The sequence below is a fragment of the Gopherus evgoodei genome, unplaced genomic scaffold (assembly GCF_007399415.2).
Source record: "Gopherus evgoodei ecotype Sinaloan lineage unplaced genomic scaffold, rGopEvg1_v1.p scaffold_110_arrow_ctg1, whole genome shotgun sequence".
In the NCBI taxonomy this organism is placed as follows: Eukaryota; Metazoa; Chordata; order Testudines; family Testudinidae; genus Gopherus; species Gopherus evgoodei.
In genome coordinates this window covers 6578-30849 of record NW_022059773.1, presented here as the reverse complement: position 1 = coordinate 30849, position 24272 = coordinate 6578, and the positions used below count along the sequence as shown (strand labels likewise).

Sequence of the window (24272 nt, the reverse complement as noted above, 5' to 3'; positions counted from 1 at the left end):
CGTGTGCGTTTGCTTCCTTGCCCTCTGGTGAGGCGGTGACCAGCAGAGCGGCAAGAGGTGGCTGAGGCGGTGGCCTGCCAGAGAGCTTCCTGGCTGCCTGGGCTGAAGGCAAGAGGGAGGTCTGGGTGTGGCAAGGGCCTCCTGTCCCAGAATGAGGCTGCAGTGCTTCCTGGTCCCCTTTTCCCACCCACCCCGGCGGGCTGCGGGAGAACACGAGGGAGGCTCTCGGGGCGCTGGGCAGCGCTGTGTGGCTGTCAGGGGAAAGAGCCGAGGCTACCGACTCGACCTGCCATTGACTCGCGTGGCTCTGCGCGCCGTCAGCCGGGGCGGGCCAGGCTGTGCACGTGACTCAGGCTTGGGCAGCATGGCTGCTCTTTCCTGATGCGGCATGAGGCAGGCCAAGAGCTTTGCACAGCCTACAGGGAAGTGGGAGGGACGCGTCTTTGAACAGGCGTCTCGTCCCCTTCTCCTTTGGCGGAGGCGGGAAGGGAGCAAAATGTTCCCGGCTGGAAGTTTTTGTGCTCAGCCTCGAGGATTAAGCCTGAGCCTCCGGCATGGCTGCTGGGAGATGGGTTTCTGAATGGCATCCAGCACGCTCTTTGGGCCACCAGCTGAAAGCACTGAGGCAGCAAAATGGGACTTTGGAGGCTGCTTTGGTCTTAACTATCTTGAGCAGTTTAGTATCGTCTGTGAACTTTGCCACCTCACTGTTTACCCCTTTCTCCAAATCATTTATGAATAAGTTGAATAGGATTGGTCCTAGGGCTGACCTAGGAAAATGACAGCAGCAAAATGGAGTCCGGAGTCACATGGGCAGGTCACATGTCCATGCATGATTCAATTTGCCGGCCTACGCCATTGTTTACATGTTAGTTTGAATGTTCCCAGGAAAGCTCAGATGTGGATTGGCATTTTCCAAAGTCCATTGTCAGTGAAGCGTTTCTTGACTGGGCACTTACTGAGAATAGTCGTTTCTCAAGAAGCTGACCAAATACATCACTGAAGGTACTTGAAATCAAATACATTTGAGATACAAGTACATAGCCCATATTCATAACTTCTGATACACACATACAGCTAGTATAATTATAACCAGCAAATCATAACCTTGTCACAGACACCTCACACGACAACTTTTGCACAATATTTGCTGCAAATATATAACAGTGGTGGCAGCAATGATCTATATGGTCCCAGTTGATATTAATAATGTCACAGCCTACAGAGAAGTGAGAGGGAGGCATCTTCTAGCTGGTGTTTCTCCTACATTTCTCCATTGCTGCTTGGGTGGAGGTGGGAATGGAGCAAAACACGCCTGGCTGAAGGTTTTGCGTTCGGCCTTGAGGATTAAGCCTGAGCCCCCGGCATGGGTGCTGGGAGATGGATTTCTGAGTCGCATCCAGCACAGTCTTCGGGCCTGAGCTGAAACCACTGAGGCCAAGAGAGATGGGTTTGAGGTGGCCTTTGAGGGAGCCCAGCAGGTCTTGAGGAGCAAGGGGTTACCGCCATCCCTGGGTGAGCTAACCCACCATCCTTTCAATTAACAGCAAAACACACTGACCCATTGCACCACAGAGACACATGTCTGCTGTTACCAAGGCTGCTGCCTAGCAGCCTGTGCATCTGCCTGCCAGCGCTAGAGCTCGCAAGGTAAGTGTGGGTGCTGGAGGCTGTAGGTAAAGAGCCAGCAGAGTGACACAGCAGAAGCCTGCTGGGTCCATAACCTAAAAGTCAATGAATCAAAACCATCTTCTGCTAGGCATGTGCTTCTTTCTTTTTGCTCGGGGCCTTCAAGGGAGGAGGCAACCGCAGAGCATTGAGAGCCTAGGCCATGAGGCAAGAGGTGGCTGAGGTGTCGGCGTGCCAGGGAGCCCGGCACCTCGGGCTGCCTGGGCTGAAGGATTTTTTTAATTTCTCAAGAAACCTTTGTGGTTTTCAATGGAAATCTAAACCCAAAGCTAAAACGTTGAGGATTTTTTTTCATTTCATTTCACTGTCCATCCCTTTTCTTTTCCTATACTCGGGTCTACAGAGTGTCAGTCCTACTGAGCCTCAGGCCATGGTCTCCAAGGTTTTGGAAATGTACCGACCTGTCCTGGACATGGTCCCTGCAGCTCATGTGACGCTGGCTTTGCTGAGCCTGCTGCTGGGGAAGAGGGAAACTTTGTCTCTCAGCTGGACGTTCCCTTCAGATGCCCAGTCTTCAGTGTGGCTCGAATGTCCATGGATCAGGGTTCACTGACCCAAGAGATGGCTTTAAAAAATATGAATATTTTCACAAACACACTGACTTTCTCAATTTTCTATTTCTTGGTAACATTTCATGGATCTTTTGGAGTTGAATCGGTAAAAGAATACAGGAAATCAGGGTGTCACCAAAAGGATATAATATAAAGTTTGCAGTTAAAGGTATAGAAAGGAGCTGAAAAGGCAGCTGCAGACTTTAAGACTGTTTGTTTAAGCAAGAGGGGGCAATCAATGTGACCCCCAAAACCTTGGGACTCATAATCTGATAGGGCAGAGAGGAACTTTGTCTGTTTGCAGTGTCTTTCAGCCTATGTTTGGGACTGTGAGAGATCTGCTAAGAATGGGACTACAATTCCCACCATTTCCTTCCCCGCTGCACTTCCCTTTCCTCTGGCCAGGTCAGGGGAACAGTCCTGAAGCAGGAAAGGGCCGGGCTGTTGTGGGAAGTGGTGGCCACGTGGCAGGCGAGGAGCTGCAGAGAGCTGGATGCGGAGGGCAATCCCCAGGAACGGATGCAGAGCCACATGTGGAACAGGCTGTGACTCCCAGAGCTTACAGCTGGCTGCAGGTCTGGGACGGATTCTGGGGGAGCAGCAGTGGCTGGGCAGGGAGCCAATACAGAGCAGCTCCAATGAGAGACACCAAGTGAACCTGGCCTGGAAACCTGTAGGCTCCAATTTGCTTGGCTAGAGATTGGAGTGGAGAGGTCACCCCAGGCTTTAGGCCTGAAGTAGGGTTACCAACTTTCTGCACAAAACCAAACAGCCTAACCCCACCCCTTCCCCAAGGCCCCGCCTCTGCCTGAGGCCCCACCCCGATTCACTACATTCCCCCTCCCTCGGTGACTCGCTCTTCTCCACCCTCACTCACTGTCACTGGGCTGGGCAGGGGGTTGGGATGCGGTAGGGGGTGGGGGTTCTAATGGGGGGTGATGGCCAGAAATGAGGGGTTCAGGGTATGGGAAGGGGCTCTGGGCTGGGCAGGGGGTTGGGGTGCAGGAGGGGGGTGAGGGCTCTAACGGGGGGTGAAGGCCAGGAGTGAGGAGTTCCGGGTACGGGAAGGGGCTCCAGGCTGGGCAGGAAGTTGGGATGCAGGAGGGGGTGAGGGCTGTAAAGGGGGGTGAAAAGCAGGAATGAGGGGTTCAGAGTATGGGAAGGGACTCTGGGCTGCAACGGGAGTGGGGTGTGGGACTGACTGAGGGCTGTAAAGGGACATGAAGGGCAGGAATGAGGGGGTCAGGGTACAGGAAGGGGCTCCAGGCTGGGTAGGGGGTTGGGGTGCAGTGAGGGCTCCGGCTGGGGGTGTGTGTAACCTTCCCCTTTCCCTAGCCATGTGGCTGAGCCACCAGAGCCAGCAAGTACAAGGCCTCGCTGCTGAAGCACTGACAGTGTCCAGTGACGCTACACCTGGCCCTCTACTGACAGCTCAGGGGTTTGGCGTCCTCTGGCACTGAGACGCCACAATAATTACAGGGTTATTTCTAATGGGTTAAAGCAGAACTTGTGCTGAGATTAACACGTCTCTCGTGGGTCTGGGGGTTTTACAGCACGAACTGGCTCTGCGTGTGGGTACAGTGCATGTGTTTGAGTGATACCAACATGGCTGAAACACACAACTCCCCATCCTGGGGGTTTCCATCCCGCCTGATTCCTTCCACAGGGGTCACTGGCCCGGCTCCTCTATGGCCAGATGTCCTGATGGGCAGCAGTCGGGATGTGGGGAGAGGTTCTGTTTTCTGTGGCTAGTGACAGCCCCAAAGTGACTCCCACCAGCCCCCATTGCCTTGCCCTGCAGCTGCCAGTCTCTGAATCCTGGCCTGGGATTCGATTGGAACGAGGCCCCTGGGAGCTGGAGAGACCACGGGTCAGACACTGCAACATTGTAGCCAGAACATCCATGTCTAGATTTTAAGGCCAGTCAAGACAACTAAATAATCCTGTCTAACCCCCATACACGTGACAGGCCACATAGTCACCCCTGCACAGAGCCCGACCACCGGGATTAAACCAAAATATTCCAGCCCTTAGGAGAATATCCCGTTGTGCGCCACAGGCAGAGCATAGGAGAGGCAGAGGGGTACCAATACTGGAGGCCCCTGCACTGGAATTGATTTGGTGAGATGTACCCAGCTGATCTGGGCAAGTGACTTGTGCCCCATGCCGCAGAGGATGACAAAAACTCCAACATCCCTGCCAGTGTGAGCTGGGGGAAATTCCTTCTTGACCCCAGCAATGGAGATCAGGGAGACCCTGAGCATGAGAGCAAGGCCACCAGCCAAGCACCAGAGAGAAATGGTTTTCTATCTCACCCGTGAGCACTTTCTTCAGCCCCTGCATCCCCCCCTGCCACTCCTATGTAGGATGGAGAATCTATCATTGCCCTGGGTACTTTGTTCCAGTGTTTAATAACCCAATTGCAAATGTGTCCCTTATTTCTCATTTCAGTTTCTCTGCCATTAAATTCCAGCCACTGGTTCTAGTTCTGCCTTTGCTGCTAGGTTAAAGAGCCCTTCAGTACCCAGGATTTTCTCTTTGGGAGGGGATTCACGCATTGTCATCAAGTGATCTCTTGGTCTTCTCTGTGATAAACTGAGCAGATTGAGCTCTTGTCTCGCACTGGAAGGCAACTTTTCAGCGCTTTTTTTCCTCTTCTCTGCCCCCCCGTCCAATTTTTCATTCTTCATCTTAAAATGTGGCCAGGACGACTGTGTGCAAAAGTCCAGTGTTGGTCTGACCAATGTTGTACAGAGATAACACTAGTGCCCTATATCTAGTCACTGTTCTCCTGTCTGTACATCCAAGGACGACCACAGCATCGCACGGGGATTTCATGCTGAGCTGTTTGTCCATTATGACACCTAAACCCTTCTCCGAGTCACAGCAGTCTGGCCTTGCTCGTTAGTAAAGCTCAGTGTGTTTGAATGGCCACAGCTGCCCAAGTGCTCCGTAACATGTACAAGGGATTCCCCTCCTCAGTCACCTTCACCTGCTGCTGGTCTCTTATCTCTTTCTTCTTCTCCAGGATCCGCATGTGTCATTGTGAGAGGAGTTCTCTTCCTCTCTTTGCCTGGGAGCGATATGATGCCCCGGATGGACTGACCAAACCCAGGATTGCTTCAGCCTGAAAGCAGAGGGGAGCCTTCACCCGCTCCCTCTTTAAGGCTCCAGTCCCAGGTCCTAAATTCCCTGCCAAAGCACAAAAATCCACACTGAGCCCAACTCCTCTCTCGGTGGTGATTTCCTTTCTCCCACAAATCTGTCTTGAGGACACAGCCCTGGGAACAGGTGAACACAACCCCTGAGATTTCCCTTCGCAGCCTGCAAGGGGCAGTTCGCCCTATTAAACAGCTTGGGAATGTCGTCTTTTTCTTTTCTCCTTTCAAAAGTAACTTCTTGTATTTCTAGTCTCTTTATATGACCTCCTGATTTGCCACTTCCAGTTCTCTGCTGTACATGCCAGCACTGGATCGAGAGAGGTGCCTGGACCCATCCTGTACTGGGTACATGGGGGACTTGCAGGATCAGACCCTAAAATCGCTTTAGAGGGAAATTCTAACCCCACCCAACCCCGACCTGTTCCTGGGAGATGTCGGTACGGACCCAGGCCACCGAGCACCATGGAGTGAAGAGACCAATTTTATCAGTAAGTCAGACCCCCCGGCTGCCCACTGCCTGGATCACCTCCCCCCAGGTGACACGAGTCGCCCTACAGAGCCATTGCTGGGCCCCGGGGGGCAGCCACACAAGCCATGGGGATGGGCAGCTCCCAGGAATCCTGGCAACGAATCTCCAGGCCGGAGGGTTTTCCCTAGTGCCGGATTCACCCTCAGGGTCCAGCCAGCCAGCAGCCTCCACCCAAGGCTAGTGCGCTAACAGCAGCAGCGTGGCTGGGGGGCTCTGCCGGTGACTGGGGCCAGTCGCCTGAGCATGAACCCAGCCAACCCCAGGATATGGACCCGGGTCACCAGCCCAACCCACCACGCAGCTGCTGCCACTGCCCCATTAGTGCGCGAGCTCCCATGGACCACGCTGGGGAGATCCCCCAGCTGAAGGGTAGATGCCCCTGAGCGCCTGGCAGGGCAAAGCTCCTGGCTGACCTGCCCTGCTGAGTTCTCTACTAGGCTGGGTGGATCCAGGGCCAAGGGTACTGGGTGACAGGGGAGCATTGGCTCTGGGCTAGGACTGTCACTTCCCTGCCTGCCCATCCAACAGGATCACAGCAAACGAAACCAGCTCAGCCTGCAAGGGAAGAGTTCAGCCCAGGGCCAGGTGCATTCTGGGAGCAGGGACAGTGCAGAGAAAGGGCAGATACAGGGCACCTCTGAACACTCCATGCAGAACTGCCTGTCCTGACCACTTTGGGAGCCAGGTTTGCTGTGGGAATTCTGTAGTTCAGATGACTTCATGCCTGGGCATTGTGATTCTTCACCAGTTTCTCTGGCAGTGGGGCAGTTTTGTGCTCATAGCTGTGATGGTAGAGTGGGTAAGACATTGGAGTTGAAATCTAATAGGGTTCCCCTGCGCAGGTTTGAATTTTGCTCACAGCGAGGCCTGTGTTTTAGCCAGTCTCTCACCCAGGCAATACCTCTCTACAACCCCCGAGACACTCTCAATTCTCTTCCCACCCCAAGTAAATCCTGTTCTGCTCCTTCATAGAGATGCCTGGGACACCACTTCTCAGCACCTGAAGCCTCTGGCACTCACCTAGTGCCCCATAGATCAGCCATAGCCCTGGTTCTGCTTCTCTTTCTAGCATGCGAAAGGAGCCAAGTCAGTGACTCCATGGGTGCTACAGGGCCGCAGAACAAACAGAGAGAGAAAAAAAGAAGGTGCCAAACAGCCATCTCTGCCCCTGCACCTCCCACCTGCTAGCAGGCCTGGCTGATAGGCTCCTCCTCTTCTCCTTCAGTGCCTCCCGCTGTCCATTGATGGAGTGTGCTGGAGGAGTGAGGAGAGAAAGAAGTAGGGTGGGAAGAGATTTGATGGTTTGGGGGCCGGGTCTGAGGTGGAGGAGGCGTTGAGCACCACCCTGGAACTCTCAAAGTCAGCACCTCTGAGCGCAGAAGCCTTCCCTGAGTCTGAGCTGCCAGGATCCCTGCCACAAGTCTCAGTGTCTCTGTCCCACACATGGCTCTGGGCACCACCAGGAATCATTTGGCTCGTGGCACACAAGGCAACTTACAAGCTGAGTCCCTGGACAGCAGCTCAAACCCCAGCCTCTCCCATTAAGAGCCAGATGCTCTACTGACTGAGCTAGCCAGGCTTGCTAAGAGTCTTCACCCTTCCTCTTCTTCTCCACGGCCACTGCCAAATCCTCCTTCTCTTCCTCCCTCCTGCACCTGAGGGTCACTAAATCTCCAACCTAGACAGCCAGCCCGTCCACTGCACCCCAATCCCCCATGCCTGAGCCTCCCTGCCAAAGTCCTGCACCTGGCTCCATAGAATTAATTCTCACGTGTTGCTGGGAACTCTACTTCTTGTGCCCGGAGAGTCTCGACTCCCCTCAGTAGAAGACCTGAGAAACACAGTATCTGCCTTTTCTAAAGAAGTGCTTGGAGGGGCTTTTTCTCACCCGACCATGTGGCCTAATGGATAAGGTGTCTGACTTCAGATCAGGAGATTGAGGACTCAAGTCCCTTTGTGGCTGTGTTGCTGCAGTTTTACCTTCATGCTGAAAGTCCTGCTCCCTTCAGGGCTGGAACCTCTTCTTGGCGGCTCAGGCCAATGCTCTGGCTTCAGCTAGAGCCCTGGGAAGGAGTTGGGGGTTGGGTGTCACAAAGGCTGAGGCAGGAGCCCCAGCTCCTTCCAGTCTAGCCTTTGCCATTCCTGACTTGCCAAAGAAAATGGGCGGCTGCCCGGGCTGGTGTGTAGAGCAGTTTCCCTCTTCCAAGTATGCACCTGTCCCTGTGCTTGAGGGGGTTGGTAAATAGCACCTTAGGAGCCTGGGTGTTTCTCTGCTTCTCGCCAGCTGGGGAAAAGCCTCTTGGGGTAAAATCTCCTGCCCCACGGCAAAAGTGAGCACTGTGAGTGGGAACAGACAGAGGCCACACCAGGGGGCTGGCACTGCTTTCCTACCTTCTTCTGATGTTGGTCACAGAGCATCAGCAGCTACCCTACATGCTGGTCTGCGGGTCGCTTTCAGTGGGTGTTTGGCATGGCAGGAAGCAGCTTGGCCAGGGGTCTTTGTGGCTGTCTGCTGGCCATGCACAGGTATGGTCCTCCCCTCCTCTTGCCCCGCCTTCAGTTGCTCTGTGGCTTATAAACCTTCCCTTGGAGCTGTCAACACCAGCCACCTCTGCTCTAGGTGTCCGGAGTAGGGAAGGTGTGAGGGGCTTCAGGCTGGGCTCCACCTTCCTCCTGCCAAGCCCTGACTATTAATCCCAGCCCTGGCACTCCTTTCTTCAAGCGCCGTGTGGGCCAGAGGAAAAGTGTGGCAATAAGCACAAGGGCCAAACTTATGGGCATCAGGTGAAGCAGCAAGAATCCCAACCACCAGGTCAAACCACAGGACTACAGGCGGCCATAGCCACTTCTACACCCCAATCTATTGCAGCCATCTCAGCCAAAGACCTGGCTCCAGTGGGTGTGAGTCACCCAGCAGGAGGGAAAAGACTCACTCTTAAACAACTAGAGACAGGGAAATTGTGCACTTTGAGCTCCAGGGCTTTACCACAGACCAGCACAAGGTCCCACTGACATTTGAACTCAGACTGCAAAATTCAGAGTCCTGAGTGCTGCTCATTACACCATGGGATCAGCTTGTGTTGTCTTCCTTGGCCATTGGTGACCCTCACAGGTCTGGCTCGTGTAAGGGACTGTTGGCTCTTTACTAAAACTTAGTAGAGTTTTTGGTTGGCTAGTTCCCAGTCCCAACAGAAGGGGGAAGGGTCAATGGGAAATCAGGCCCCTGAAACTGACATGCCCCTGGGGCAATGGTCACCAACTGGTAGGGAATACATGAGAATTTGTTAATGGAGAAAAATTCCTGGTGAAAATTGGCAAAGCTGTGCAGATTTTCAAGAGTTCCAGTGAATTTACACATGAAGATACAAACAGAGAGACAAACCCACAGAGAGAATGAGAAAATCACAGACTGCACAGACCCATACAGACATAACAAAAACCAAACACACACAGCACACAGAGCCATATACACATAAGGGAAAGCCACACAAAACATAGAAAGAACAAATCCACACCAAAAAATACAGCAAAAGCCCACAACAAGTTTTGTGAAAGCACAAAAACCACATACCAAAAGAATACTAAGCAAAAAACCAATCTGCATGCAAAAATCATACACACACCACTGCACACAAAGCTATGCCAGGCTTTCACCAAAATCACACAGGACCCACGTGCACATCAGTGAGACAGACAAAAACCACACCAATATACAGAAAGCCAGGCAGGGTTTGAGTCTCACAGCGAAGAGGGTGAGCACCCAGGTGGTTTGGGGAGCAAAGACTGAGGGGGAGTAGTGGGCAGTGCTCTGGGCTCTGCCTGACCCCTTCTGACACAGGCAGCTGGTGGAGAGCAGAGCCTGGTAGATGTGTGGAATCTGCCCTGCTCTCTGTAAAGCAAGGGGACCTCAGGGTCTTCTGAGCTGCAATTGTATTTTCTGCAGGACAAAATGATTGGCAGAAGCCATTTGCTTTAGAAAACTAGCACTTTAGGTGAGGTTTGAACTCACAACCTCAGCATAACCTCTCTGAGCACTGCCCTATAAGTACTGTGCCCTAACCAATTGCACGACTGGAGCACCTGCTATCTATGAATCTCTAGACTCCTAGGTTGATAAAGGCGAGGAGTGACCCCAAAACATTCTCAATGGAGCTGAGAGCAGGTAGCGACAAGTGTTGGTACTCAGTGGGGTTGCAAGCAGGTAGTGTTGTACTCAGTGGGGTGGATCCTTCTTAAGGGTTCCAGGCACCATTTCACCCTTTTGCTCGTCCCTGTGTAATAACAGAGCTGGTTAAGACTCACTGTAGAGTCTTGCTGCAGACCAACAGATCTGTAATCACTGATCACCAGGTCTGAGCATTAGTCCTGCTTTGGGACAGTGTCTCTCATCCAACAAACTGCCCAGTCTGCGCTAGCAGTGAGGCTCCCTCACTAACAGCTGAAATCAGGAAGAGTTGCATGAAGTGCAGGGCCCCAGGGATGCCTGAACAGGGGGGAACAACAGCCCAGAACTTTTAAAAATGGGAGAGCTCTGCCTTGCCACTTTGTAGTGACCGTAAGGGCAAGTGAGGGGGGGGGGCGGAGAGCAGTGAGCAGGAGGTGGGGTCTTGGGGGGAAGAGGCTGCATAGGAGCGAGACCTTTGGGAGAAGGGGTGGTGCAGGGGCGTGGCCTCGAGTGGAAGGGGTGGAGCTACTATTCAGGCTCTGGTGGCCACTACTTTTAGGGAGCCTGTTCCGCTCCTGGTGGGACCACAAGACGTCCCAGAGCAGAGAGGGTGGCCAGCAGAGTGGTGACGGTGGAACGGCAAGTGGCCGGCAATGTGGCCAGACAGTGGAGGGAGAAAGGGGCTTTCCCCCCCAGGAGGTAAGAGGTGAACTCTGGGTTTTCAGTGACCCAGGACAGCAGCTGTGGGTGAGGTGCAGTGAAGGGAAATTTCTTCCTGACCCCAGCAATGGAGATCAGGGAGACCCTGAGCATGAGAGCAAGGCCACCAGCCAAGCACCAGAGAGAAATGGTGTTCTATCTCACCCGAGAGCACTTTCTTCAGCCCCCCCTGTCCCCTCTTGCCACCCCCATGTGGAGTGGAGAATCCATCATTGCCCTGGGTTCTTTGTTCCAGTGTTTAATCACCCGATTGCAAATGTGTCCCTTATTTCTCATTTTAGTTTCTCTGCCATTAACTTCCAGCCACTGGTTCTTGTTCTGCCTTTTGCTGCTGGGTTAAAGAGCCCTTCAGTACCCAGAATTTTCTCTTTGGGAGGGGATTTACACACTGTCATCAAGTGACCTCTTGGTCTTTTCTGTGATAAACTGAGCAGACTGAGCTCTTGTCTTGCACTGGAAGGCAACTTTTCAGCACTTTTTTTTCCTCTTCTCTGTCCCCCATCCAATTTCTCGTTCTTCATCTTAAAATGTGGCCAGGATGACTGTGTGCAAGAGTCCAGTGTTGGTCTGGCCAATGTTGTACACAGAGATAACACTAGTGCCCGATATCTAGTCACTGTTCTCCTGTCTGTACATCCAAGGACGACCACAGCATCGCACGGGCATTTCACGCTGAGTTGTTTGTTCATTATGACACCTAAACCCTTCTCCGAGTCACAGCAGTCTGGCCTTGCTCGTTAGTAAAGCTCAGTGTGTTTGAATGGCCACAGCTTCCCAAGTGCTCCGTAACATGCACAAGGGATTCCCCTCCTCAGTCACCTTCACCTGCTGCTGGTCTCTTGTCTCTTTCTTCTTCTCCAGGATCTGCATGTGTCATTGTGGGGGGAGCTCTCCCCTCTCTTTGCCTGGGAGCGATATGACCCCCCAGATGGACTGACCAAACCCAGGATTCCTTCAGCCTGAAAGCAGAGGGAAGCCTTCACCCGCTCCCTCTTTAAGGTTCCAGTCCCAGGTCCTAAATTTCCTGCCAAAGCACAAAAATCTACACTGAGCCCAACTCCTCTCTCGGTGGTGATTTTCTTTCTCCCACAAATCTGTCTTGAGGACGCAGCCCTGGGAACAGGTGAACACAACCCCTGAGATTTCCCGTCGCAGCCTGCAAGGGGTAGTTCGCCCTATTAAACAGCTCGGGAATGTCGTCTTTTTCTTTTCTCCTTTCAAAAGTAATTTCTTGTATTTCTAGTCTCTTTATAGGACCCCCTGATTTGCCGCTTCCAATTCTCTGCTGTACACGCCAGCACTGGAGCGGGTGAGGTGCCTGGACCCATACTGTACTAGGTACATGGGGGATTTTCAGACCCTAAAATCGTTTTGGAGGGAAACTCTAACACCATTCAACCCCGACCTGTTCCTGGGAGGTGTCGGTATTGACCCAGGCTGCCGAGCACCATGGAGTGAAGACACCAATTTTATCAGTAAGTCAGACCCCCTGGCTGCCCACTGCCTGGATCATCTCCCCCCAGGTGACGCGAGTCGCCCTCCAGAGCCATTGCTGGGCCCCGGGGGGCAGCCACACAAGCCATGGGGATGGGCAGCTCCCAGGAATCTCGGCAACGAATCTCCAGGCCGGAGTGTTTCCCCTAGTGCCGGATCCACCCTCAGGGTCCAGCCAGCCAGCAGCTTCCACCCAAGGCTAGAGGGCTAACAGCAGCAGCGTGGCTGGGGGGCTCGGCTGGTGACTGCGGCAAGTCGCCTGAGCATGAACCCAGCCGACCCCAGGAGATGGACCCGGGTCACCAGCCAAACCCATCACGCAGCTGCTGCCACTACCCCATTAGCGCGTGAGCTCCCATGGACCACGCTGGGGAGATCCCCCAGCTGCAGGGTAGATGCCCCTGAGCGCCTGGCAGGGCACAGCTCCTGGCTGCCCTGCCCTGCTGAGTTCTCTACTAGGCTGGGTGGATCCAGGGCCAAAGGTGCTGGGTGACAGGGGGGCATTGGCTCTGGGCTGGGACTGTCACTTCCCCCCCTGCCCATCCAACAGGATCACAGCAAACGAAACCAGCTCAGCCTGCAGGGGAAGAGTTCAGTCCAGGGCCTGGTGCATTCTGGGAGCAGGGACGGTGCAGAGAAAGGGCAGATACAGGGCACCTCTGAACACTCTGCGCAGAACTGCTTGTCCTGACCCACAGCCCCTGTTATCCCAGCCCTGGGCTCCCTTCTCACTGCCCTGCCAATGCCCCTCACTCCCGATCCACAGACCTCCCCTCTCTGTATCTGTGACTTCTGCTACTGAACCACCAATGCGCTGACTCCTCTTGTGAGACATCGCTCTGCACAATACTGCTGCTCTTCCAGTTACTGATTCCAGGAAACATTTTCCTTAGCCTGGTTCTGTGTGTCACTGGTTTCTATAGCAAAGGTGAGTCCCTGGCCCTGTGGCCCAGACATCCTCATTCACATCAAGCTTCAAGTTGAGAATCATTTCCCATTCCCGCTCTGTGAGAGGGGAGACTTTTAAACGTGCTCTCTGTGCGACTGTACATGGCTAAGCAAAGAGAACAAACCCAAATCCCCCCCGTGCTTTGGGAGCCAGGTTTGCGGTGGGAATTCTGTAGTTCAGATGACTTCACGCCTGGGCATTGTGATTCTTTACCAGTTTCTCTGGCAGTGGGACAGGTTTGTGCTCACAGCTGTGATGGCCGAGTGGTTAAGGTGTTGGAGTTGAAATCCAATAGGGTTCCCCTGTGCAGGTTTGAATCCTGTTCACAGTGAGGCCTGTGTTTTAGCCAGTCTCTAACCCTGGGCAATACCTCTCCACAACCCCTGAGACACTCTCAGTTCTCTCCCCACCTCAAGTAAATCCTGTTCTGCTCCTTTCATAGAGATGCCTGGGACACCGCTTCTCAGCACCTGAAGCCTCTGGCACTCACCTAGTGCCCCATAGATCAGCCATAGCCCTGGTTCTGCTTCTCTCTCTAGCGTGCAAAAGGAACCAGATCAGCGACTCCATGGGTGCTACAGGGCTGCAGAACCAACAGAGAGAAAAAAAAAAAAGGTGCCCAGCAGCCACCTCTGCCCCTGCACCTCCCACCTAGCAGGCCTGGCTGACAAGCTCCTCCTCTTCTCCTTCAGCGCCTCCTGCTGGCCATTGATGGGGTGTGCTGGAAGAGTGAGGAGAGAAAGAAGTGGGGTAGGGTCGGGTAGGAAGAGATTTGATGGTTTGGAGGCAGGGCCTGAGGTGGAGCAGGCATTGAGCTCAAAGTCAGCGGCTCTGAGTGCAGAAGCCTTCCCTGAGTCTGAGCTGCCAGGATCCCTGCCGCAGAGCAGGTGCCACAAGTCTCAGCCTTTCTGTCCCACACATGGCTCTGGGCACCACCAGGAATCATTTGGCTCCTGGCACACAAGGCAACTTGAAAGCTGAGTCCCTGGACAGCAGCTCAAACCCTGGCTCCTCCCAGTAAGAGCCTGATGCTCTACTGACTGAGCTAGCCAGGCTTGCTAAGAGCCTCCACCCCTCCTCTTCTTCTCCACGGCCACTGCCAATTCTTCCTCCCTCCTGCACCTGAGGGTCACTAAATCTCCTCACCTAGACAGCCAGCCCGTCCACTGCACCCCAATCCCCCATGCCTGAGCCTCCCAACCAAAGTCCTGCCCGTGGCTCCTTAAAATTAATTCTCATGTGTCACTGGGAACTCTACTTCTTGTGCCCAGAGAGTCTCGGCCCCCCTCAGTAGAAGACCCAAGAAACACAGTGTCTGCCTTTTCTAAAGAAGGGTTTGGAGGGGCTTTTCTTCCCTGGCCTAATGGATAAGGTGTCTGACTTCAAATCAGGAGATTGAGGACTCAAGTCCCTTTGTGGTTGTGTTGCTGCAGTTTTACCTTCGTGCTGAAAGTCCTGCTCCCCTCAGGGCTGGAACCTCTTCTTGGCTGCTCAGGCCAATGCTCTGGCTTCAGCTAGAGCCCCGGGAAGGAGTTGGGGGTTGGATGTCACAAAGGCTGAGACATGAGCCCCAAGTGCTTCCAGTCTAGCCTTTGCCATTCCTGACTTGCCAAAGATAATGGGCGGCTGCCCAGGCTGGCGTGTAGAGCAGTTTCCCTCTTCCAAGTATGCGCCTGCCCCTGTGCTTGAGGGGGTTGGTAAATAGCACCTTAGGAGCCTGGGTGTTTCTCTGCTTCTCGCCAGCTGGGGAAAAGCCTCTTGGGGTAAAATCTTCTGCCCCATGGCAAAAGTGAGCACTGTGAGCGGGAACAGACAGAGGCCACACCAGGGGGCTGGCCCTGCTTTCCTACCTTCTTCTGATGTTGGCCACAGAGCATCAGCAGCTGCCCCGCATGCTGGTCTGTGGGTCGCTTTCAGTGGGTGTTTGGCATGGCAGGGAGCAGCCTGGCTGGGGGTCTTTGTGGCTGTCTGCTGGCCATGCATAGGCGTGGTTCTCCCCTCCTCTTGCCCCGCCTTCAGGCTGGCCATGCATAGGCGTGGTTCTCCCCTCCCCTTGCCCTTGCTCTGTGGCTTATAAACCTTCCCTTTGAGTAGTCAGCACCAGCCGCCTTTGCTCTAGGTGTGCGGAGGAGGGAAGGTGTGAGGGGCTTCAGGTTGGGCTCCACCTCCCTCCTGCCAAGCCCTGACTATTAATCCCGGCCCTGGCACTCCTTTCGTCAAGCGCCATGTGGGTCAGAGGAAAGGTGTGGCAGGAAGCACAAGGGCCAAACTTGTGGGCATTAGGTGAAGCAGCAAGAATCCCAACCAGGTCAAACCACAGGACTACAGGCAGCCATAGCCACCTCTGCACCCCAATCCATTGCAGCCATCTCAGCCAAAGACCTGGTGTGACAAACTGGGAAAGTTCTTAATGTTTTCTCTGAATACTGTATTGGTGCCTCAGTGTCCCCATGGCAGTTCTTAAGTATCTGGCAGAGCAAAGGGCCAGTGCACCTAAATGCCTGACACTCTGTCTCCTAGCAACTGATGGCCTGGGCCCCTCCCCTGCAAAGGTGCCAGCTGAAGGTGTTGGAGACAAAGGGATCAGGTGACCTCCTGGCCCGGGAAAGGGGCTGAGGAGAGAGGAGGGGCTGGGAGGGGTTGTTAGTCTGGAGCTGGCTGGGGTCAAGGGTGGAGGGCAGACCTGGGGGTCTGGCTCACTGCCCCCCAGAATGGACCCAGCCGAGGGGTCCGGTTCGCTGTATCTACAAGCTCTGTTTTAGACCCTGTTCCTGTCATCGAATAAACCTCTGTTTTACTGGCTGGCTGAGAGTCACGTCTGACTGCAAAGTGGGGGTGCAGAACCCTGTGGCTTCCCCAGGACCCTGCTGGGGTGGACTCGCTGTGGGAAGCGCACGGAGGGGCAGAGGATGCTGAATGCTCCAAGGAGAGACCCAGGAGGTGAAGCTGTGTGAGCTTCTTGCCCTGAACAAGTCTGCTCCAAGGGAGAGGAGGCTCCCCAAAGTCCTGACTGGTTTGGTGGGGAGCAGTTCCAGAGCATTGCCCGGTGACTCCGTGACAACTGGTGGCAGCAGCGGGGCATACTGCACCCCGTGAATGGTGCTGCTTGCAGTAAGTGACTGGGGAGCAGTAAAACAAAGGAGGGATAATGAGGACCAGGCGTGCTGAAGGCTCAGAGTGGGACGGTTTCAGGGGGCGGTTAACCTCTGGGAGTGTGTGACCAGTGAGAAGGACTGTTGGAGTAACGGAGTCCCCCTGAGGACTGCAGCGAGCAGTCTCAGGGTTGGAGGAGCTTGCCACTCGACCCTGGGAGAGAGAAGGATTTTGCAGTAGCAGGGTTCCCCTGAGGATTGCAGGAGCAGTCCCAGGGGCAGAGGAGTCTGCAGCTCAGCCCTGGCAAAGAGGTGGTGATCACAAGATGGGCTGGCACACGAGGGGTTCTTCCTGGAAACCATGGGGGAGCCAAGAGCACACAGGCCTGTGAGTCCAGAGCCACTTGGGAATGGTGAAATGATGGCCTATCACCATCTTCTTAAGAAGGAATTGTGATCCTGTGCACAAAGAGAGGGTTACGCATGGGGACGTTCACCAAGGCACAGTTAACCGTGCAGTTGGAGGAGGAGGACCGCTCTGAGGAGCAGATTCCTGGCCCAGATGGGGCTACAAGAGGAACTGAGAGCAGCTGGAGCATCAGCCAGGCATCACCGGGAGTCTGGTCCCCTATCAGACGAGGGTCTTCACGATTGGGTTCCACATCAGGAGATTGGAGACGGATGGGATGGGAGCAGAGCCCGAGAGAGCGAGAGGACTGTGAGAGAGAGCAAGAGCCCGAGGAAAAGCTGCAGGAGAAGCAGCAGCAGCATGGACTGGTGATGGTGGAGCAGAGAGACATAGGGGGCTGCCCAGGGGTCAGTGGGGAAACACGCCTGCGGGGGCGAGACCCTGGGACAGAGAGAACTGTGGTGGTGCAACCCCAGATGCTGAGGGACTGTGGGACCTGGGTGAAGTTCCCTGGGGTGAAGCCTCTCACCCTGCCTATGGCCCAGATCCCTGTGCAGACCCAGGAGGGGTCGGGCTGGCTGGTAGTTGGGGTTCTCCAGGATATCGGCTCGGAGGCCCTGTTGGGGGGTGACTGTCTCCCCATGGGATAGGATCCAGGCCCCACTCCTGTAATGGCCGAGGGTTTGAATTCAAATCCAGGGAACCAATTGGCTAGGATGGAAATGGTCAGTGAAAATGCAAATAACCTGGCTGGCAGGGGGCAGGGGCTGCTGGGCTCAGGATACCTACCTACCTGTAACCAGCCCCCTGGGGCTGAGTGGGAGGGAGAGATGCTCCCCGCCCCCCTGCACACCGAAGAGGGGGCTCATGCTGGCTCTGATGCTGTGACCGGAGCAGAGAGCTCGCTGCCTGTCGCCACTGGGACAGCAAGGGCAGCGCTGAGCACGGGGGGAGCTGAGACCCCAGCTGAGTGCGGGGACACCCAGGCAGGGCAGGTCAGCTGCCAAACAGGTTTGCCTGGTCCAGACGTGCTGCTGGGAAGTGATTACACGACAGGGAGAGAACTACCAGGGACAGGGCTCAGGGGGGCTGTGATTCCAGGCCCAGCCAGCAAGAGGGAACAGGTCCCACTCCCTGCCCCAGCTGCTGAATCCCAGACCGAGCTGCAGAAGGATCCCTCCTTGGAGAAGCTGAGGGAACTTGCTGGCCACAGTGCTGCAAACCCCCTTGGGGAAGGCTGCAGGGACAGAGTCCTGTGGGAGAAGGGATTCCTGTACCGAAAATGGGCTCCCCAAGGGGAAGTAGAACTGGGGGGAATCGGGAGACAGCTGGTGGTGCCCCAGGAATCCACAGGGTTCTTCCCTTTCGAGCTGCTGGATGGGAGGAGAGTGAGGGGACCCCTGAACCTGAAGAGGGAGGATTGGATGAAGAAGGGGGAAGACCCCCAGGGGGATCTCTTCCCTGAGGTGGGAGACAATCTCCCCATCAGGTGTTCCCCATTCAGAGTCACTGGGAAAGCAGCCCAGAACCTGGAGAGAGAGGTCAAGGACCTGCTGGCTTTAGATGGGATCCAGCCGTTTTACAGCCCATGGGCCTCACCCGTGGGGCTGATCCCCAAGGCAGACAGGATAATCTGGTTTTATGGGGGCTATCAAAAGCTTAAAGCCATCACAGTGTCCGATGCCGACCCCATGCCTAGGCTGGGGGAGATTCCAGACAAGCAGAGGGCGATGGAGAACTTGGCCCTGGCAGACACTGATAACATGTGCATCTTTAGCCAGACCTGGGAGGAACAGGTGTCCCAGGTGAAGAGGGGGCTGGGCTGCCTCAAGGAGGTGGGACTGACAGTAAAAGCTGGACAGTGCAAGGTGGGACGGCAGAGTTGTTGTGTCTGGGCCACAAAGTGGGAAGCGGCTGCCCAAGCCCAGAGCTGGCAAAGCCCAAGATGGGGGCTCTTAACCAAGGGAGCCCGAATCACAGACCAGAGTGCTGGGAAAAGACCCAATCCCAGCTTGAAGCCCAGGGGTACTGGGGTGGCAAAGGGTGTGGGCTGCATAAACCTTCCCACAGGCGGCCTGCAAGTGCCATCAAGCACACCCGACCTAAGGGAGGGCATAAGACTGGACTGTCCTGGTGTAACTCACACCAAGGGATGGGAAAGATGCTGGGGCATCCATGGGAACCTTGGTGGGTTCGAACTTCCCCAGGTCACTGGCTGAAGTGACCTCGCTCAGTTCGGTATCGAAGAGGGGAGAGATGTGACGAACTGGGAAAGTTCTCAGTGTTTTCTCTGAATACTGTATTGGTGCCTCAGTGTCCCCATGGCAGTTCTTAAGTATCTGGCAGAGCAAAAGGCCAGTGCACCTAAATGCCTGGCACTCTGTCTCCTAGCAACTGATGGCCTGGGCCCCTCCCCTGCAAAGGTGCCAGCTGAAGGTGTTGGAGACAAAGGAATCAGGTGACCTCCTGGCCCGGGAAAGGGGCTGAGGAGAGAGGAGGGGCTGGGAGGGGTTGTTAGTCTGGAGCTGGCTGGGGTCAAGGGTGGAGGGCAGACCTGGGGGTCTGGCTCGCTGCCCCCCAGAATGGACCCAGCCGAGGGGTCCGGTTCGCTGTATCTACAAGCTCTGTTTTAGACCCTGTTCCTGTCATCGAATAAACCTCTGTTTTACTGGCTGGCTGAGAGTCACGTCGGACTGCAAAGTGGGGGTGCAGAACACGGTGGCTTCCCCAGGACCCCGCTGGGGTGGACTCGCTGTAGGAAGCGCACGGAGGGGCAGAGGATGCTGAATGCTCCAAGGAGAGACCCAGGAGGTGAAGCTGTGAGCTTCTTGCCCTGAACAAGTCTGCTCCAAGGGAGAGCAGGCTCCCCAAAGTCCTGACTGGCTTGGTGGGGAGCAGTTCCAGAGCATCGCCCGGTGACTCCGTGACAACTGGTTCCAGTGGGTGTGAGTCACCCAGCAGGAGGGAAAAAACTCACTCTTAAACAACTGGAGACAGGAAAATTGAGCACTTTGAGCTCCAGGGCTTTACCACAAACCAACACAAGGTCCCACTGACATTTGAACTCAGACTGCAAGATTCAGAGTCCTGAGTGCTGCTCATTACACCATGGGACCAGCTTGTGATGCCTTCTCTGGCCATCGGTGACCCTCACGGGGCTGACTCGTGTAAGGGACTGTTGGCCCTTTACTAAATTTAGTGGAGTTTTTGGTTGGCTAGTACCCAGTCCCAATAAAAGGGGGAAGGGTCAATGGGAAATCAGGCCCCTGAGACTGATGTGCCCCTGGGGCAATGGTCACCAACTGGTAGGGAACACGTTAGAATTTGTTAATGGAGAAAAATTCCTGGTGAAAATTGGCAAAGCTGTGAAGATTTTGAAAAGTTCCAGTGAATTTACACATGAAGATACAAACAGAGAGACAAACACACAGAGAGAAAGAGAAAATCACACACTGCACAGGCCCACACAGACATAAACAAAAACCAAACCCACACAAACCCACACAGCACACAGAGCCATATACGCAAAAGGGAAAGCCACACAAAATATAGAAAGAACAAATCCACACCAAAAAATACAGCAAAAGCCCACAACAAGAAAGAACAAAACCCACATACCAAAAGAATACTAAGCGAAAAAACAATCTGTATGCAAAAATCATACACACACGCACCCAAAACTATGCCAGTCATCCACCAAAATCACGCAGGACCCACATGCACATCAACATGACAGACGAAAACCACATCAACATATAGAAAGTCTGGCAGGGTTTGAGTCTCACAGAGAAGAGGGTGAGCACACATGTGGTTTGGGGAGCAAAGACTGAGGGGGAGTCAGGGGCAGTGCTCTGGGCTCTGCCTGACCCTGGTGGCTGGTGGAGAGCAGAGCCTGGTAGATCTATGGAATCTGCCCTGCTCTCTGTAAAGCAAGGGGACCTCAGTGTCTTCTGAGCTGCAACTGTATTTTCTGTAGGGCAAACTGATTGGCAGAAGCAATTTGCTTAAAGAAAGCTAGTGCTTTAGGTGAGGTTTGAATTCACAACTTCAGCATCACTCCACTCAGCACGGCTACTATAAGTCCCGTACACTAACCCATTGCCCCTCTGGTTCCCAGCTGAGGGTCTTGCCTCCTTGATTCATGGATGGATTAGGGGTTGAGGGGGTTGCGCTAACTAAAACAAATCCATATTAATGGCTGCTGAATGGCAGTAGCAGAGGTGGGGAGCCTCCTTCTGTGTGATAGAGCTGGTTCCCACCTTCCGTTGCTGAGGGGAAGGTTGGTGCTTTGAGCCCACCCAGGGCAGGAATGTCCCATGGGTGAGATTAACTGGACTCAAGAGAAGGGAGGGGAAGTCTTTTCTATTCCTGCCTAGCTCCATTGGTCTCCTGTGGCCCTTTCGGCTCTCTGCTCCTCTGTTGGGGAGATGCAGAGACAAGCCCCCATCTGGGTGAGTCGCCGAGAGGCTGTGTCCCATGGGTGTGTGTGGGAGAGGGGGAGGGTTGGGTTGGGCTCAAGGGGAGAAGGTTGTGTGTGACAGTGTGTGGGGGAGGGGGAGGGTGTGTTCCTTAGGATATAAATGATGGAAAACACAGGGGCAGTGACAGCGAAGTCCCGTGTCTCAGTGTTATGACCCTGTGTGGTGCTGCCGTTCACCTTCCCCTCCTATGGTCTCATCTTTCATTGAATCCAGCATTTTTTCACCTGTCATCACCACAGAGGTGTCGCACATGCTTCAGATACAGAGACGCCAAGGACTGGAACTGATTTCAGCTGCTGGACAGCTCTGCTAGGTCTTTATACATTTGCACAGGGAAATGCTGAGTGTTTAAATTCATTGCAACCATCCCCATTCAGCGAACTCCTGCACATACTGGAGATGGGTCTGGAAATCGATTTTCATTCAAAAAATTTTTTCAAGGGAATCACTTGGATTGGAACTAGGAACCTATTATCCTGCAGGGAAACATTCACCCACTGATCTATACTCGCAACAGAGAGTGTCATATATAGCTCAGAGCAGGAACAGTTTTTAACCTGGGGGTTACTAAACTTTCTCTCTATACAAACACCACAGCTTACAAACTCTCCACCCCCGCTCTGTGTCACCAGAGCACAACAACAGCTCTCCTTGGAGCACACACAGCTCCCCAGCTCCGTGCCCGTCAGTCTCTCCAGCATTGCTCCAATCCCTTAAAGCAGGGTCTCAACCTCAATTTACCTTAGGGCCAGTGCCAGTCCTCCAATACTCCCAGTGGGCCAATAATGTCACTCATACCGCTCAGAACCCGCCCCCCAAAACTCTGCCTCTCGTCTGCCTAAGGCTCTGGGAGGGAGATGGGGGGAGGAGGTCTAGGGTTCAGGCCCTAGGTTGGGGCTGGGGATTGGGGTGCAGGAGGGGTGCAGGCTCTGGGGGGAGTTTGGGTTCAGAAGGGGTGAGAGGCTGGTCTCTGGGAGGGAGTTTGGGTGGGGGAGGGGTTCTAGGGTGCAGGCTCTGGGATGGAGTTTGGGTGCTGGGTGCAGGCTCTGGGCTGGGACAGGGGTAGGGGGAATAGGAGGAGGGATGGGGGTGCAGGCTCTGGGAGGGAGATTGGAGCGAGTGGGAGGGGGTGTGTGGAGGGAGGGGGTGCAGGCTCTGGGAGGGAGTCAGTGGCGCAGCGCTTACCTGGGGCTCCACGGCGGGGCAGGCTGGGGGGCCTTCGCATGCTGCTGCCCCCAGGCATCACCCCCACAGTGTCCCATTGGCTGCAGGGGCTTGGAGTGGGGGCAGCGCGTAGAGGCACAGCTCTGCCCTGCCCTGCCATGGGGAGGGGCCAGCAGCCACTGGAGCGAGCAGGCAGATGCTGCACTGCTGGGGCCCCTGGAGGGGAGCGCCTGGTGGCAGCAGGTGGGGCCAAGGAGTGACCTGGTCCCAAAACTGCTGAAGCCCCATGGGCAAGACCCGGGAACCAGGACTGCCAGACAAACACCTTTAAGAGGAGATGTCCCTCTCCCTGTCAAGAACTGATCTTCCTCCTTCAGTTCAGTGACAGCCTGAATTGTTCCTTATCCCGGCAGAGCCAGAGGATTGAAAGCAGCAACATCAAACCCCTGTGTAGCTCGCAGGGATGGACATAAACACTCCCTGGTATCTGAAGAGATGTTCAGCTTTGCCCTTGGTCAACTACAAGGCGAAAGGGAAAGGAGGTGGCGCCAGATATAAAAAATGAAACATGACACATCATAGTTACGCCCATGGTGGCTGCAAAATCTTTTTATGTACTTCGTCTTATCATCAGTGTATTGTTTTCTCTGGAGTCTAGGCCTTGAGAAGAAATTTGTACCTTGATAAAATAATCAACTGCTCTTGGTGAAGGGAATAGACTTAACACCCACTGGGGTGTCCCTACACAGGTACAAGTACTAACAACATGGCTGCCTTTTAGCCATAGTTTTTAATTAGGGAAAATAATTGAAACAAACCCCGTTAAATCATTTCTCAGCCCGAGTCCTTCACCCACATTCCTTAGGGCATTGGGCCACCACGTGGACGTTTCATTTCCCACCTCAATTTCACACAGAGACACAATTTCCTTTGCACAAATCCATGAGCAGCAAAACCTCCCTGTGTCTCTGGTCTGAGCCAGGGCATTCAATTCCAGTGAACCCTTCTCTCCTGCAATGGTGATGGGCAGACAGAGGGGACGTGGCTCCTGCATCCCTGCCAGGGAGATATTGGCTCGGCTCTTTTTTTCTGCTGCTGTTGTTCGTTCATGAAACATCAAGGGTGGAACGCAAGGCTAAGCTCACACACCAATCCCCTGAAACATTTCAGTGCCCCAGAGAAATCCTGCCCCCAGGTATTGGAACGATGTGCTGGAGATTTGACTAGGAAAGAGACTGTCTGAATTGTCAGAGTGGAGAACGAACAACAATCTACAGCAATGTCGTTCACACAAACACACTCTCATCCTGCTCCAGCCGGAAGGGAAATGGGCAGGAATTCTCGCTGTTCAGCCAAGGACACACTTACACTGATGTGCAGCCATGAGTGTGCTGGGGAAGCTGGTCTGAGCAAACAATTGGAATGACAATTCAGTGAGAACAGAATCATCGTGTAGTGAAACAAATGCATGTTAAGTAGTTGTGGCCAAGTGGTTAAGGCGATAGACTGAAAATCCATTGGGGTTTCCCTGCGCAGGTTCAAATTCTGCCAACTACGCAAGCTTGTTGTTATTATTGCACTCTTAGTGTCTACGCATCCACAGTGTGAACTTGCACCAGATCTAGTTTCACTCTGTCTACACTTAAATCAATGCTATGGCGCTGCTATAGCTCTCTGGAGCAGACAGTGACTGGAGGGGTTTTCCCATCCCTGTAATAGCTACATTGACAGAACAGTTCTTCCTTTTCTTTAGCACTATCGAACCAGGGCTTAGGTCACCTTAACTCTGTGGGTTGCGGGGTAGATCACACGCTGAGAGACGTCACTCTGCCAGTTCAGTGCCCAGCGTACACCAGCCCTTAGATCCC

The 24272-nt window shown here is 54.2% G+C and overlaps 2 non-coding genes across 2 annotated transcripts; both read left to right on the top strand.

The window, feature by feature from the left end:
* The first annotated feature begins 13507 nt into the window (after window positions 1-13507).
* On the top strand, window positions 13508-13589 carry TRNAS-UGA. Its single transcript has one exon. It is a non-coding gene; the product is annotated as a tRNA-Ser (tRNA).
* A 10290-nt stretch (window positions 13590-23879) lies between these two features.
* On the top strand, window positions 23880-23961 carry TRNAF-GAA. Its single transcript has one exon. It is a non-coding gene; the product is annotated as a tRNA-Phe (tRNA).
* The last annotated feature ends 311 nt before the right edge of the window (window positions 23962-24272 follow it).